Raw genomic sequence first — 16513 nt, forward strand, 5'->3', positions numbered from 1 at the left:
CGCAGAAGAGGGTCTCGGGGTTGAGGGACAATGAGGAAGCAGATTTCCCTCATGCAAAGACAAAAGTGCCATCTTCTTAAAATGCTTAATTCAATTTTAGGGGGAAATAATTACCTCCTCTGGCCATCATGTGGAAATGTCCATAGAGCGGAAAATGGACTTCACCCTCATTAACTCCATGGGTCAGAGCCAAAACTGCATTAGCCAAAAAGGCCTCTTCAAGGGCACAGCTCCTCAGATCAAAGCCTACACTGAAGGGAACCGAGTGGGCGCTCTGCAGAGCGGGGGGGGGGAGCTCTGTCAGCATCAGATGGTGACTTTTCCATTTTTAACAGATCTCTTTTGCACTGTGGCATAAGCAGGTCAGCAGCTGGGAGCAGGGCAGAGCGGGAATGTGGATTCACAGTGGTTCCCTCAGCTCTCCTGGCTCCATGCGCCTAGCCTGGTGGGGACTGGCCCATCTTCTTGTGTTGACCTCAGAGGCCGTTCACACCAGCAGGCCCTAAAACAGAGCTGCTTTTTCGGCACCCCTCATCCAGGGCCTCCTGACACGGAAACTTACCTCTTGTTTGTTTGTGGTCTCAGATCACCGCTAACTCAACTTCAAGTGCAAAGTTAAATACCTTCCCACGCAGTGGGAAAGCGCCCAGGTAGGAACTTTGTCTCACAGGCTTCATGAGCCATGTTGCTGGGGATACCACCACATGCCACAGCGAAACTCACCTTTAAACAAATCCTGTCATCTGCCAGGGCAGGAATGGAGTGTCATCTTATTTTTCTAAATACTGGAAAGCAAGCATGCGTTTCTGAAATGATAATGAAAATGATATTATTTCTGATAATGAAAGTTTGGGCATGATTGACAGTCATTTGGCTGATGGGGGAAGCAGGCAAGGCAAGAAATCTAAATAAACTTCATATGGGTTTCAAGAAAGCTTTCTTATGGCATCTGGTGTGCTGTTTTGTATGTATCAAATCTGAAAATAAGGGAGCATTTGAAGTAAATAAATGCTTGAGGTAACGCCAGAGTGACAGCTGGGTGCTTGCAGACTGGGAACCGGGCCCTATTTACCTGTGTTCCCCAAGCCCAGTGTAAACCTCAGATTCCGCAGTGTTGGGGGGATAAAGGACACACAGGCATCAGCAGGTCTAATGGAATCAGCAAACAGGACAACAGCTGGGCCTAGGGAGAGCAGCCCAGGGTGGGGACCTGGCTCGGGGCTCTAACCCCAGCTTCCAGATTAACCCACACCCATCTCGGCAACCAGGACCCCTGGGAGTTTCAGGCAGGGGCTTCTCTCTGTGGCCTGTCACTGTCATGGAGTTCCAGGGCAGAGAAGCATGTCAGAGTCTTGGAGCTGGTCTCATTCAGAACATCTTATTCTAGTCACCACCCCCCACCAGTTTTTTGGTGTGAATGCCAAAAATCAGGGGTCACTGCATGGAAATGCTTTCTTCTTATTATTGATTGATTTAAAAAACATCAATGAAGGACCAGTTCTTTATAATCTGCCCATGGGAAGTTGGCCCAGGGTTTCAGGTTGATGACGGCAGATTTGGAAACAAAGTTGGTAAAGTGAGACACACCTGTGCATCTGGCAGCCCTGATCCAGCATCTGCTGGGACAACCTGGCAATGAGGACCTGTCCCTTGGCTCCTGGGCAATGGGGATAGAGTTCCAGGGGAGGATGTTCTGGTGAGATGTATCCATTCTAGACACCAGGGTTGAACAAAGAAAAACAGATGACCACAAGGTGGCAGCGGGACCCAGTGAGTCAATCAGGGAGGGCTGATAGATTTGCACACAGGGAGAGTCCGCCCAGGCTGAGACCTTCCAGAGGCTGTGGTGCAGGGAACACAGTCCAGGAGGGCGGAGGGCAGGGGGCCCGAGGGAGGGAGGATGGGCTCCTGCGCACAGGGGCTGCTCAGCAGCATGGTGGGAGACAACCAGGACAGAGTCCCAAAGGCAGGAGCCACTTGAGTTTCTTCATAGTAACAGGTTTATTTTATCCCTGGGAGGCGGAAATCAGGTGCACTCTGGGGCTCTGTAAAGTGGCAAAGCTCTAAGTGGGTTAAGGATGTTTTTCTGTCCTATGTTTACAAGAGTTGCAGGATGTGTGAGGTGTTGGTCTGGTGTGAGCAGCTGGGAGCTGGGGTTCCAGCCAGTGGTGAATACACAGGCACAGTCTCTGGTTTCTAAGTGTGACACCAGGGCATATCCCTGCTTCTGGGGGCTCACAGACGAGGGAGGGAGGCAGGCGCCCACCCACTCCTGTCAGAAGATGGGCCCTTGAGCTGCTGCTGATGCAATTTCGTCCAGCGGAGTCTATCGTGGCCTTGGCATGTGGTCACCAGCAGGGTTTAGATTTCCTGGCCTCTTAGACGCATGCTGCAGTGTAAGAATGGCCCTCCTGCCCAGGGACGTGAACCTCCAGCTGAGTCTAAGAGAGAGGTTCTGGGACCATGCAGAGGAGGCCACTCTCCTCTCACCTAAGCTGCTGAGGTAAATGTCAGCTGGCCCCAGCGTCCACCCCTGTCTTCCTGTCAGGCTCGCACAGTGACCAGGAGAGTCCAGCAAGATGAAGGGTGACCATGTCCTCCTCTCCTAGGCCTTCTAACGGATCTCCTTGGCCTTCCACCTCAGGCGAGGCCCCGACCCTGGATCTGCTCTTCAGATGAATCGTTTTCTCCAGTGAGGCCCTGATAGCCAAGGGCCCGTCCTGTACCTCATCCTCTTGCGTTTTCCCAGGGGGGACCCAGGTTTTGTGGGGTCTGGAGTGGTCACAGTAGTGAGGGATTCATGAAAAGAATCAAGGAAAGATGTTCCATGCAAATCAAAGAGCAGGAGGGGGCCCTGTTTAGGAGGAGCCCCATCAGCTCCATGGGGCGTCCACCTGTGCCTGCCCAGTCACCATGCCTTGAGACACTGGGTTAGCCAGGGCTTTCTAGAGGGAAAGAACTGCTAGGAGATGTGTGTGGATGGAGAGAGAGAGAGAGAGAGAGAGAGAGAGAGAGAGAGAGAGAGAGAGAGAGAGGAGGTGTTAGGGGACTCTCACTGCCTCATGGAGGCTGAGAGGTCTCACCAAAGTCACCTGCAGCTGGAGAGCCAGGGAAGCTGGTAGCATGGTCCAGTCTGAGTGGAAAGGCCTCAGAACCAGGGAGGTTGAGGACACCATGGACCACTGTTAGCCTGAAGGCCCAAGGGCCCAGGAGGCTGCTGGAATGAGTCCTGGAAGCCAAATGCTGGAGGATGTGAAGTTCCCGTCTCTCCAGACCTGGCTATGGGGAAGAGCCAGGACCCTCCCTCCTGCCTTTTGTTCTCTCTGGGTCCCTCAGTTGTCTGGATGGTGCCATCTACATGGATGGTGGGTCTTCCCCCCAAGGCACAATGCATGCGCCAACCTCTCCCAAGCACTCCCAGACTTCCGTGGGCAGCCCCCTCACTGCAGCCAGGGCCCAGACCACCTGTGCTTGCCGCTCAGCAGGGGAGGGGTGGAGTCTGTGCCTGTGGAGCACTAGGAACAGGTACCACCTGGCCACTGGATCCCGCCAAATGGGTGCCCCTGACCTCCTGCAGGGGTGCTGGGCCCCCTCAGGAAAGCGCTTCCTGCTTCTCTTCCCCTGGCTGACCTCCAGTCCTTCTTAGGCCTCAGGTTGGGGTCCTTTTCCTCATGGAAGATGAAGGAAATTGGAAGGAAAGTGGGTGTTCTGCATGAGCTTCTGCCAGCCAGGTGGGCAGCGAGTGGGACCAACACTGCCAACTCACCCCCCATGAAGGTCAGTAACAGGTGCTGTGGGCGTCCCTGCACTGTGCCCCTGGAACACACCCCAGGGGACAAAGCACACCTACCTGGGCTCTCCCAGTCTCTCCCTGTGATCCTCTGGTTGGAGTCTACTTTTGAGCCTGGCCTGGAAGCTGTATGGAGCTGGGGGCCTTACGGCCTCTGTCCAGCCTCTCCTTCACAGGGCCAGGCACGAGGAGGCTCTGCGTGCCATGTGAGGAGACCATGGATGGACTGAGGTGCTGCGTCTCATTGTGGGAAGGGTTAAGAAATCTGCAAACCCTCAGGATCCTGGTTGGGAGTGAGAGGTGTCTCCCAGCCCTATCCAATGGAGACAGGCATGGAGGGAGGCTGCAGAGACGACGCCCTCTCTATTCTCGAGTGGCCCATGGCAGTCGCTGGGGAGAGGAGACACCTGTGCCTGGAGATAACTCCTCTCCCTGGGCTCCCCTTACCCGTGGTGTTTGTTGGGGATGAGCGGCAGAAGGCCCATTGTCCCTCACTGTCTGACTCTAGCAGAGCTGCCCTGGGAATGCTACCAGCAGTGACAGCAATGAAATAACTGAGAAATGGCCCAGTTATTTACAATTTCCCTGGGTAGGGAGACCACCTGCTGCCGTCACTGCAGGGTCACGCCTTTTCCTTGAGCTCCAGACCTCTCTCTGCCCACACTGCATCACCCTTTCCCCAGCTTGCTCAAGCACAGCCCAAGGCCACCACTTTCCCTGTCATCTGGGTTTCCTTCTAGGCATTGGAGTTGACTTGTTCTGTCTGCTCCTTCTGCTTGTCAAAATGCATTTATTCACACAGAACAAAGTTCTGCAATTTCTTGCATTAAGGTGGGAATCATTTCCCACAGTTGAATTAAAATGTGTTAATGGAAAACGGAGAACCTAAAGTGAGAACCTGATATCATTGCTGAAGAGCTCCTCTGTGTCCTCTTTAAGCTGAGGAAACCCAAATTGAGACATTTGGAAACGAGAACTCAGGTGGTGACAATGGCCACCCTGAAAGTGAACCAAGACAGAGTCAACTTTAAAACAGATGCACCTGAAGCTCCCTGGGGACCATGAGCAGGGCCATATGCTGGGGTAGAATCTAGTCTGTAATTTCTTAGAGCAATTCTACCTCTAGCGGAGACAGAGGGACACACATTTACACAGGGTCTGTGGCACTCGTGCCTTTCCCATGGGATGCCGAGAGCTAAATGACATCACTGCGCTAGGAGCAAAGTCTCTTTGAAGGGTGCTCAAGGATTAGGGCTGACGCTCCTGTTGGGCATCTGACCACTGCTTCTGAAGTATGAAGCCACCATGAACTCCCTCATGTTGATGGGAATCTGTGCTCTGGAGGGAACCTTGTCCCCAGCTGTGATTCAGATCATCTTGGATTGTTCCTGCCAACTGTGGGGACATTGCTCATCCATCCTTAACCATCTGCAGGAAGACGGATGATTTTTGACACATTTGCCCTGTTGGGGCCATTTTGAGAAGCTCCCAAGGGAAGTTCACTTTCCTAACAGTGTCTGAAGCCCACTAAGAGTTTTTAATGGATTTTTTTTTCTGTGCTTTTATGTAGGAAGAGTCTTGGGTCTGGAAGAGCCGCCATCTAGGTATGAGCTTGGGACTCTGCCAGTTCCCAGGGAAGGACAGCAATATTTCTAACACACCTGATCCGCTTTCCTTGAATTAAGAGGACCCTCTTGCCCGTGATGGTGGTGGGGAAAAAAACCAGCCAGCAGTCATTTTCTACTGGGCTGGTGGGGAGCTCTTCCATGGACTTCAAATGGAAAATGAGTTGCCGAGGTGCCCGGGGCTGCCAGGGCTCAGACGTAGGCATCGATGCTCAGACGGTCTCTGGACAGCCTCTCTGTTGGCCTGACCAGAGCTCAGTGGAAAACATCCTAAAACAAGTCAGTGCAGAGTCCCCAGACACAGGGAGCACAGGGAAATATGCACATGAGGCCAAGGCGGCTTCAATGCACAAAGGACGTTACATTCGTGGCACACAAAGGGGCATCTTTGCTACTGTTTCAGTCATTGATCACCCTTGCCAACACTATTAGCAGTGTCACCATGGTTATTTGCTAGCCACTTGGTATTGGCCAGGCCTGTGGGCATGAGATACACCAGATTTCTTCAGAGCCTGATTCTGTAGCATCTTGCAGTAGCCTCCAAACCCCTAGGGACCCCAATGGATGGTTCCCTGAGATAGAGGACTGTCCCCTCCTTATTCTCAGGCACAGAGAGACAGAAGAGTCTGTGTAAGCTCTGGATTCAATCAAGCGGCCTGGCCTGAACAAATCAGAACATATCCCTCCCCCTGTCCCCCAACCCCAGGGAAGGGGAAGGGCTCAGGTCAGAGATTGCACAGATCTGGAGGGCAGCCAAACCAGAAACTTCAGCTAGGAATCCCCGTGCAGAGGTGGATGCTCATTCCTGTTGGGTTCGAACAATCTGACAGGTATAAGATCTGGAATTTGAAGTTGCCAGAAGAGAAAACTGATCTGAACGTGAACCTTGTGCAGATAAAATGGAACCAAGAGAGAAACAAGGGGCTGAAGTCCTAGAGCCCTCATGTGAACCCCAGGATCAGGCCATACCTGAAGTAGCCATTTGTACAAGGAGTCACTGTAGCGTCTTGATTTTCTTTTTCCTGGAAGATTTCCTATCATGTGAACCCAAAGAGATCTGATGGAAGTACGTGGGTAGAGAGGAGAAGAGGCCCCTTTAGAAGCCTAATAAAGCAGTGATTTTTCTGTAAAAATGCATAGAAGTGCTTTCCACATATAGTTTTAGGGGTTTCGTCTTATGTCTTATTGGGGAATCTGTGCCTGTCTCCAGACTCCCTGCTTCACCCAGAGTTCTCAGATGGGCTGGTTCTTGGAATTGCAAACAGGGTTACACTCCTGGCTTCCTGCTGAGTTGGCAGCTGAAGGAATTGCTATCCCTGAACACTCTCCCTCCCCCACCTTCTCCAAAATACTGCCTATAGAGCTGGGGCAGAGGTGCATTTTGAGTCTGTTCTCATGAGGTCCAATTTTCCAAAAATAGGATAATGTGTAATATTGGGGCTCTTTTAGAATTCTTGGCCAATATGTTTCCTCATTGAAGCATTAAAATTTGTAAAGGTGACAGAGAATTCAGGGCACAAAGTGTTGTCACAAAAGGCATTTGATGCCCTGCCACAGTGTAAGGATGCCATGGGGACAGTCAGGAGATGGTATGCAAATGAGAAGCGTTTTCCCAGTGAACCTTGGGAGACATGAGCAAGCCGGGGCTAAACACACGCTGGAAAACCTTGCATCCCAGAGACAGGAGCAGAGCTTTGTAAATCCGGGTCCTCTGATGTATCCATATCTTAATATCCCATCTGTTCCTCTACGAAACCTCCATTGGTACTTTCTATTTGTATCAGGGGATGCTGCCTACATCTTTGTCATAGAGCTATCAGTGTTACTTGGGAAAGGTACCATTTCTGTCTGTGACTGTATCAAAATGTGAAGGCCACGTAGCCTTTTGTACAATGCAGATCAGGCACCAACCCTAGCCCCAAACCAGGAGGATCTATAGGAAGACATTTGTTGCCGGGCATCATGCACTGTGGGGAAGGGCCTCAGGAAGGGGCAGCTGGGGCTCTGAGCTGGGGAGAACCTGCTGCACATTGGCAGTTATTTCTGCTGGAAGCTTCTACTGGGATTTTAAGGTCTTTTGACTGATTGGCTTAGTCCCATCTAGGGTGTCTACAGTAATCTCCTTTATTTAGAGCTCCTTTGGATTGGAATGGCCTCTACAGGAGCTCTCGTTCACAGCAATTCCTAGATTAGTGTCTGATAGGATTATTGGGACAGTAGCCTAACCATTGCAAGTATCCAAGAGACCACTGCACCATATGAGGCAGAAATACACCAACTTCCTCATCAGTGGTTTGTGAGGGCAGATTTGCCAATGGTGATTCAGCCCCAGAAGTTAAGTGTAGAGAGAAGATGTTCCAAGGTCACCCAGAAAGTTAGTACATTTGACATTAAAACCACAAAATATCTTCATGATCCCTGGCCCGTTCTGTGGCTTGTTAATTCTGACATGGGAGAGATGGGCTGGGCCAAAGGTCGATATCACCAAGCAGGAGGAGAAAATCCTTTCCAATCTGTCATCGAAGTTGTTGGCAACATTGGCCTAAAAGAGCCTTTCCAACTAAACAGCATCTCAATGAATTGAGATGCTTAAAAATACCTGCTGAGGACAAACACTTGTCTTGTTTCCCAAGGTCCCTAAAGACACCTAGAGATGCCAGGGGGCCAGTTTAAAGTCCCATTACCTGGAAAACAGGGCAGGCATTGGAACTCAGGCAGCTTCTAGAAGAAAGGCAGCCCAGGGCCTTCATCTGTCTGAAAAAGAATCCACAGGGAAGACTTTTACAGCTCCTTAGAGTAACAGGTTGTGCCAAGCTGCAGAACGTTCTAGGATAAGGAAAATCATGATGTCCCCGTCTACCACTGACATCATAAGCACAGCCCTTCCCAAGTCTTACATAACAATTATCTTCTACTTCGAAAGGGTGCAGAGTGACCATTCCAGGGTCCAAGTGGAAACCAACCTGCACCTGTATCCTGTTGGTTCACTCTGTGTTTTAAAGTCAGAGTGGCCTCCAGAGCTAAGATGGAAACACTGCAGATTTCCACATAGAAATCTAGATTTTTAGAAGCTCTTATAATGGAAGTCCTATGTGACAGCTACCTACAGGGCTAAGTGGCCGGGTGCCTTTAGATGTTGGAAAGTCTATGCAGAAACTCTTATTTAAGTTTTAGTCTAGTCTCTCCGCAGGTGAATTTGAGGCTCAAGTAAAAGGTGAATCTGCAAGATGCTTCATAACTCATCTTTTGATCCCTCCAACTCATGAAGCTCTTGGGATGCTCAGACCTGGCTAATGATCCCTGGCGTCCTCAGAGCCAGAGCCCATGAGGCTGTCACGGGACAATGGGGCCACTTCCTGCCCAGGTGCCAATCAAAACCCTACTCCATGCCCCTCTGTGTCAGCTGCCCCCTGGAAGCTGGTTGCTTCTGTTGGAAAACTTGGGCCTTCAATTTGTCCCTTTCCTTGGTAACTGCCTCCCTGTTGCTCTGCTTGGGTTAACCTAATACAATTTCCCAGAACATCTGTAACGTTAATTCAGTCCTGTCATTCTATATTTTGAATAAAACCAAAAAAAAAAAAGAAATGAAAAAACCTATACTAATCTTTAATTTATAACAAAGCAGTGGTGCATGAATTTCATTAAATCAAATGGGACCAAAAGAAAGACTTTGTTTTTATCCCAAGATGTATTTGGCAAAACCTATTTACTATCACATTTGCTCAGTGAAATGAATTAAACTAGCTGTTCTGTTCGCTGCTGGGGGTATTGAATACGGGCTCAGCTTTCTCAACCTGCTACATTTTCCTGATCCTTAGTGAGAAAAATCCTGTGTCAAAAACAAATACTTAATTCAGGTAGTTCCTATCCTGAAGAACAGGTGGATTAAACTTTATTTTACTGAGCAATTTCCTGCAATTTACATACCATAATAGTCCTGTCCACACACCCGAGTGAAGGCAGAGTAATGGGAATTGTAATTATTACTATGAAACATTAGGAATCTTATTAAGAGAAATTCACTCTCTCAGCTGATTGTTCGTGAACCACTCACCCTGTGGGTGAAGAAGTCATTTTGAACGGGGAACAGCAGCATACGAGGCCCAGGTATTTGAACAGATAAATTACACATTGTCACTCAGAACAGTGGATTTCTAGCCAGCCACCTCTCCCCACCTGTGTCCACTATCCCTGGGACATAAGCATCTGTAGTTGTCCTCTGTAACTTGCTGGAGGGGAATGTGGTATGAAGTCCAGGAGCCCAGAGTGCCCAGCGTTGCTGGAGGGTGGGCAGCACTCTTGGGAGATCCCATGGCTGATAAGCCCCGTTTCTGACCCAAACTGTAGGAAGTCAGTGGTGGCTTGACTCAGCCTGCGGCAAGATTTCTGTCCCCAGGTTCCCACGTCCAGGCTTGCAGGATGAAACAGGGGACAAATGACAGGTGCACTGTGGGACATAATTATGCCAAGATTATGCCAAGTCTCTGGATAAGAAGCAAGGCCACCTGAATTGGGGGCAAAATCACACAGAGGGAATCATCTGCTGCCTAGGAGACATGCAGGGAACCTGGGCACACTGATAGAGTTGGCAGCCCCACACCCTGGGCTGTATGGCATTCAGGAAGGACCTGTCAGGCTTCTCTTTGTGTGGGCATCATGAAGGTGCTTCCAGAGCATTCCAGAGCCCAGAATCTGCAGGTGTGAGCAGAGGAGAGCAAGCCCAGCTTTTCTGTTTGAAGGAATTTATGGCTTGATTTTTATAACATGGAATTTTTGTAAGACTTAGTATTCAGCTGGGGATTACATTCTGAGTGAGTGCTGGGGTGTATGTGTCTGAATACGTGTTCAACATGGCTGTGTGCACAAGCGCGTGTTCCTGTGTGTGCACTGAATATGTGGACCTCTGTGCATGCTTGTGAACATGTGTACCCATGTGGATCTCTGCGCGTGCTTGTGAACATGTGTACACACATAAATGTGACGTATGTGTGTGCCCATGTGTCCCATGGACACTTGGGTGTGCGGAGGTCTGTGATTCGTGTGCGTTTGACTTTGCACAGTGAGTGTACTAGTGTGGTACGTGGTACCTTTCTTCTGACTATGGGTGTGTGTGTGTGCACACACGTGTGGCCCAGTGGTTATGGATGACGATCTACTAACCTGACTTGTGTACAATCCCAGCTCTGCCCCTTACCTGTAAGACTGATGGCAGCCATTTCAAATGTCCATGCTTGGTTCACTCAATGTGCAGAGGGAGGTCATAACTGAATCATTTCATGGGGACACCGAAACATCTACTGAGTGAATGGAGCTGATTTATATAAACACTTGGCACAGCATCTGGTGCAGGATGTACCCTCGGTAAATGCTGGGTGTCCCTATGCTGCTGTGGTCCCCATGGTGTACTCCAAGTCCTCCTGGAAATGAGCTTCTTCATCTGCACAGGGGTGATGATGACAGTGCATGCTTTAAGGGCAGCTCGGGAGCACCAGTGAGCTAATTCCTTCAAAGTGCCAGGGAAATGGTGGAAGACAGATAGTTTAGAGTGAGAGGAGCTGGAGCCCGAGGCCCAGGTGACTTCCACTTTATCCCCTTAACACTCTGAGCATGGGCAACTCTGCACCCTTCTGAGCCTCAGACTCCTCATCTTTATATGGGTAAAAGGAGCACCCATTTCAAGGAGTTATAGTGAGGTGGAGGGTGTTCTAAGGACCACACAGAATGTCACTGAGGTGTGTGATTCTAGGTTCTAGGATGCTCTGGGCTGCTGCTTACAGGGATCGATCATACTCTTTTCTCCTCTCCCTTCCCTGGGGTCTTGGTCCTCCTGTCTCTTCTGTCAACTGTGCAAGTTCTTACCCAAGGTCTCCTTCTCCTAGACTGGCCCTGTTGCCGGGCCTTAGGTGAGCGTTAGCCAGCTCATCAGCAGCCAGGGAGAATCAGAGCTGCTTTGGTTTGTAAAAGCAGCTCCGTCCATTCAGCGTCCTGCCTGTGACATGGTAGATGTAGGACATTCAAGTAAGAGGTTTACTGTTTGTGAAAGATCACAGTTGGGTGTTGCCTAGAAAATGAGTTTCCATGACAGTGAGCACCCGGCACCCTGGATAAGGCAGCCCAGAGCCTTCTGCAATGAAGTGTGAGCTCCCGAGACAGACTGAGTGCCAACCCTGCCCTGCACCACTGCTTACCAGCTGGGCTCCTCTGTGTGGGCACCTCGTAATCCCCTGTTCCCTGGCATAGGGAATGCACATGTGGGGGCAATTACGTCACCTCACACAGTTACTGAGACTCAGAGCACTGATAACAATTAAGCACCAAGTTCAGAGCCTGGTCTGGTAAGAGCTCATGGAAACAAAGCAACGGTGACAGAGAGGCTGAGCATTCAGTGGGCATGCTGGGCACAGGCTGCTGGGTGTAACAAGTGGCCACAATTGGACTGAGGTAGCATTTAATTACACAGAGGAGGTTCTGTCTCAGCCAAGATACAGCAACAGGGAAAGAGTTAATTCACCCCTCCCCAGAAATAACCTGAGAAAGGCAAACTATCTGAAAAGGCTGTTTGTAAGACCTGAGTCACAGGCAGGGAAGGACATGGGACCTGACAGATGAGAACAAGGTGAGCCTTGCAGGTGCCCCACTGACCAGGCAGAGAGTGTCTGGGACATTGCTCCGGGAGGGGACCCAGACTCCCTGAGCTGAGAAGACCGAACTGGGGGTCTGTGCAGGCCAAGGTGCTGGAGTTTGTCAGGCAGAGTATGAGAGGGACACACAGCAGCTCACAGGGGACTCCAAAGACCTCAGGGCATGTGGGGAGGGGCCCACTTAAGGGTGGAGACAGAAGCAACTAGTGCCAGCACTAGATGGGAATAGTGCCTGTTAGGGTCTGTCCCTGCAATGTCCCCCAGAGCTCCTGTGTTGAAGCCTGGTCTCTAGTGCACCAGTGGTCAGGGTGGGGCTTTGGAGGAATTGTATCATGAGGGCTCTGGCCTGGCCATAGCCACTGGGGGATCCATAGCTTGGGGACACTGGGAGGTGGAGGAGACTTTTTGGTGAACACTGGCTACATTTTTTTCTGGCCACCCTTCTCTCTCTCTGGCTCCTGGATGCCTTGAGGTGAGCTACTCTGCTCCCCTGCAGGCTCCCTGTCCTGAGGGTCTGCCTTAACTCAGGCTCAGAAACAACAGAGCCAAGTGACCATGGAGTGAAACCTCAGAGGCAATGAACCAAAATAACCTTTTTTCCTTTAAACAGGTTTATGTCAGGTATTCTGTCATAGTGATGAAAAGTTGACTAACACAGTCATCGCTCCCAACACTGGAAACCACGTCAGCACTGAGGTATTGGAGAGGGTTCTTGGAAGATGTAATCCCATCAGTAGAAATTAATTTGTCATAGACTGAGTGAAGCTTCGGTCCTGCCTTGCAAATCTTAAGAACAAGACCCAAGAGGATCAAAATGTGTCTGAGTAACTCAAGTGCATCTCAGAACAGAACTCTGGAAGATTTGTAGGAGTACAGAAATAATCAGCCAAGAGAACACAATTTTGGGGTCTATCATCCAATCATAAATTACCAGATGTAGAAAGAAGCAGAAAAATGCAACCCATGGTGAGAAGAAAAAAAATTTCATCAACTGAGATCTACTAAGAACAGATACAAATATTAGAATCGGCAGAAAAGTCTAGAATAAAGCAAGTGTTATAACTGATTTCAATATTCAAAATAAACAAAGCAGAGACCCCAATTCCCACATCCAAATTCTAGAACTAAATACTACAATGTGAGATGAAAACTACCCTGGATAGAAATAATGGCCTATTAGACATCACAGGGGGAAAACCATAAACTTAAAGAAATAGCAGTTGAATCTATCCAAAAAAAAAATGGAAGAAAGAACTTTAGAAAGAAAAACAGAGCCTCTCTGAGCTGCAGGAGAACTTCCTGGAGGGAGGAAGAAGGGGGCAGGATGATGCTTTTAGAGGAAAGGCCTTGGCCAGGGCACTGAAAGGCCTGGATCTCCCCTGTGCCCTTCTCACCTGGTCTCCTGGCAATACTCCCTCCTGTCCCTGGAAACCTCTGGTAGCAGAACCTGGGATTGGGGCCTCTGCCAGGCTGTGCAGGAGACGTTGGTGAGAAGCACGCCTAGAGCACCAACCCCACCAGGCTCCCCAGCTCTGCCTGAGCCTGATTCCTTGGAAATTGCTCCTCCCCTTCCTCTCTGGCCTGCTTTGAGCCCTTACCCTGGGCCAGGCACTGAGGTGACCAGTGCTTACAGCTACGTTTTTACCTATGAGCTTGGTTTTCTTTCTAGTTGTGTTTTCAAATGCAGAACTGATGGGAAGCCTCTTGCCCTAGGGCTGCCTTTGCTGGGGAGGCAGCCTGATGGGACTTCCTGTGGTCCACCAGGATCACAGGCTCTTGTTTACTCCAGCCCCTGGGATAGGGTGCTGGCTCCAAGAGTCCTACCAGGTTTCAGTGATCTGGCCTAGAGCAGGAAGGAAGAGGGCAGGTGGGGACTGCAGTTAGGTGGTGTCTGTCTCTGGATGTCTGTCCTGTCTTCCTGTCCCCTGTTTCCCTGAGAGCCCCTGCCAAAGCTGGAAGGAGGAGGCTGCCCGAATGAAGGGCAAAGGCCTGCATTTTCCTTCTTGCCAAGGTGTTCCAAAGCACCCCTTCCCATCCCAGCTCCCCTGTGGGACCCCTTCCTGGTCAGTGGGTTTACTTCAATGATGGGATGAACCCCAATGTCTCAGATGTGAATTTACAGGTCATTGTGAGCACACCAGTGGGACGTGCCAGGCGGCCGCTGTGCCAGCAAACCTTACCTGGGCCTGTCACCAGCCCCGGGTCTCAGTCCCACAACCCACCCACCCCCTCTGCAGTCCCAAGCCTCACTTTTGTCTCTGGGTGGCAGGAGCCTATGAAGGGACAGAGGGCTGGGTGCGGGGGGGCTGCTTCCTCCCTGAAGGATCCCTGGGGCCTTTCGAGGGCTCCTCCGAGGACTAACACTCGGGTTCCTGCAAGGGTGTGTCTCTTTCCCCTCCCCACATCCGCAGTTAGGTTGGAGAACTCCTGGTCCCTAAGGTGGCCCAGGGGTGATGGCCACTCTGAGCCAGGATGGAGTAGCTTAGCTGTGGCTGGGCAGGAGCGCTGTCCCTGGGTGCTCACCTGCTCAATCTGGGTAAAACAAAGCCCAGAGGTGGTGGCAGCCCCGACCCTATCTGCCTGCCACCCACACCTCAACTGGGGCTCCAGTCCTGAGCCACAGCCTGGCTTCTCAGGCAAGCTGCCCTTGGAGGGCTGCAGGTGCCCCTCCCTCTGCCCCCCTCTGCCCTGCTCTCCTTCCATGTCCCACAAGAGCTCTCTGACCCTCTTCCTGCCCCATGGGCCGTCACTGGTGACACCATCTGCACCTGAGTGTTAGTCCTGCTGAGAGACTGAGTCCTCCATCCGCATCCAGCGCTGCCTGCTACAAGGTCATGTCCATGTCCAGATAGGACACCTGCCCCCAGATACTTCAAAGACAAAGACCATATTACAATGATTGGGACAGCCACCGAGCAGACTTGGAGACTAGGGAGACAGACTTGAGAAGGAAGATCAGAGTGAACCAGCTCCCAAGGTCAAGATGCAGCCGCTACAGCCTCTGGCCAGCCTCACATGCAGAGCAGGACAGAGCGGGCCATGGTATGGCTGGAGCTCACAGAAACCAGCAGCACCAGGGCTTCCAGAGTTTATCCTTCACTGGTCCCCTCTTGAGACCCTTCGAGTGACAGCAGAGCAGCCTTCAACTCAGAGAATCACCATGAGACAGGGCATAGGATCCAGGGCCTAGGGCCTATGCGCAGAGGACTGTCCTGCCAACTAGGAGATCGCTGGTCACTTGGAGAGCCTCCAAGAGAACTGGGGACCAAAAACAGGGCAGAGACTCCCATTCTTCCTGTCCCCATGACCTGGTACTGTGTGTGAGGGACAAGAGGGGCCCCGGAAGCTGGCCCACCACGTCAACTTCTAGACCTTTCAGGTAGGAGCTACCTTCTGTCAACGCCTGGTAAACCCCAGGTGCCACTTTATGTATTTAACTCATCTCACTTAGTTCTCTCAGGAGTTAAAACCTTTCTCTTCTTGACTAAGTGGATAAGGACACCACATGACAAGGTTAGGATCTTGCTCAGGTGGCAGAATCGTGAGCCGAAGGAGGGTGCACCCAGGCGCTGGCTGCTGGGCTGCAGCCCTACCCTGGACATGGCAAGCTGGCCACGGCTGTGCTGTACAGGGCACGCTGACTGACCCTGCATCTCCCACCTCTGTCCACTCCCTCCACCTCTGTTTACATCTTCTTCTTGTCCTGATGTCCATGATGAGTCCCCCAAGCCCAGGTTGCCCTTTCTCTCACTGAACTTGAATGCTCTCAGAGGACTTCAGTGTTCCCTTAGGGCTATGGTTTGGATTCCTTGTCTCAAAGATGCCAGGTGGTGGTCATTTGTAGGAGACAGGATGGAGGCACCAGTCCATTTCCCTCTGACAAGTAGCACCTCTCACGAGTTCTATCTTGTCAGCTCACCTCTGAGCCCCACTGGGGACTCTCTCAGAAACTTCCCCTCTCTCTGATCTGAGGGTCCCACTGCATGGAATTGCTAGGATAGTGGAGGGGACAGTTGTCTCTCTGATATTTCTTGCCTCTTTATTGGTCAGGGTCTGCTGGCCACTTGAACAAACAAACCTGAATCATAGTGGCTTTAGATTTATTTCTTCTTGATATTACAGCCTAAACTGGGGAAAGGGTGGGGTGGAGGGTTGTGCTCCATTCAGTCATATCCCACCCAGGTCTCTCTGCATAATGGCCCTTGGCAGACACTCCTGAGGTCACTCTGGAGTCCTGCAGAATCTACTGGGGCCTCCCATCATCTTCACTGGCTAGAACCCCATGGTCCTTCCCTAGCCACCAAGAATGCTGGGAAATGTAGTCCTGTCCTGTGGCCTGCAGAATGAAAGGCGCTTGATGGATGCATTGTTCCTGCTGACTCCCACACCAGAGACCTTCTCTCACTCCTTGCAGTCACTAGAGTCCCCTGGTCTCAATTGAGCATCTTCTTCCAGGG

The sequence above is a fragment of the Ictidomys tridecemlineatus genome, assembly GCF_052094955.1.
Source record: "Ictidomys tridecemlineatus isolate mIctTri1 chromosome 1 unlocalized genomic scaffold, mIctTri1.hap1 SUPER_1_unloc_8, whole genome shotgun sequence".
Classification (NCBI taxonomy): Eukaryota; Metazoa; Chordata; class Mammalia; order Rodentia; family Sciuridae; genus Ictidomys; species Ictidomys tridecemlineatus.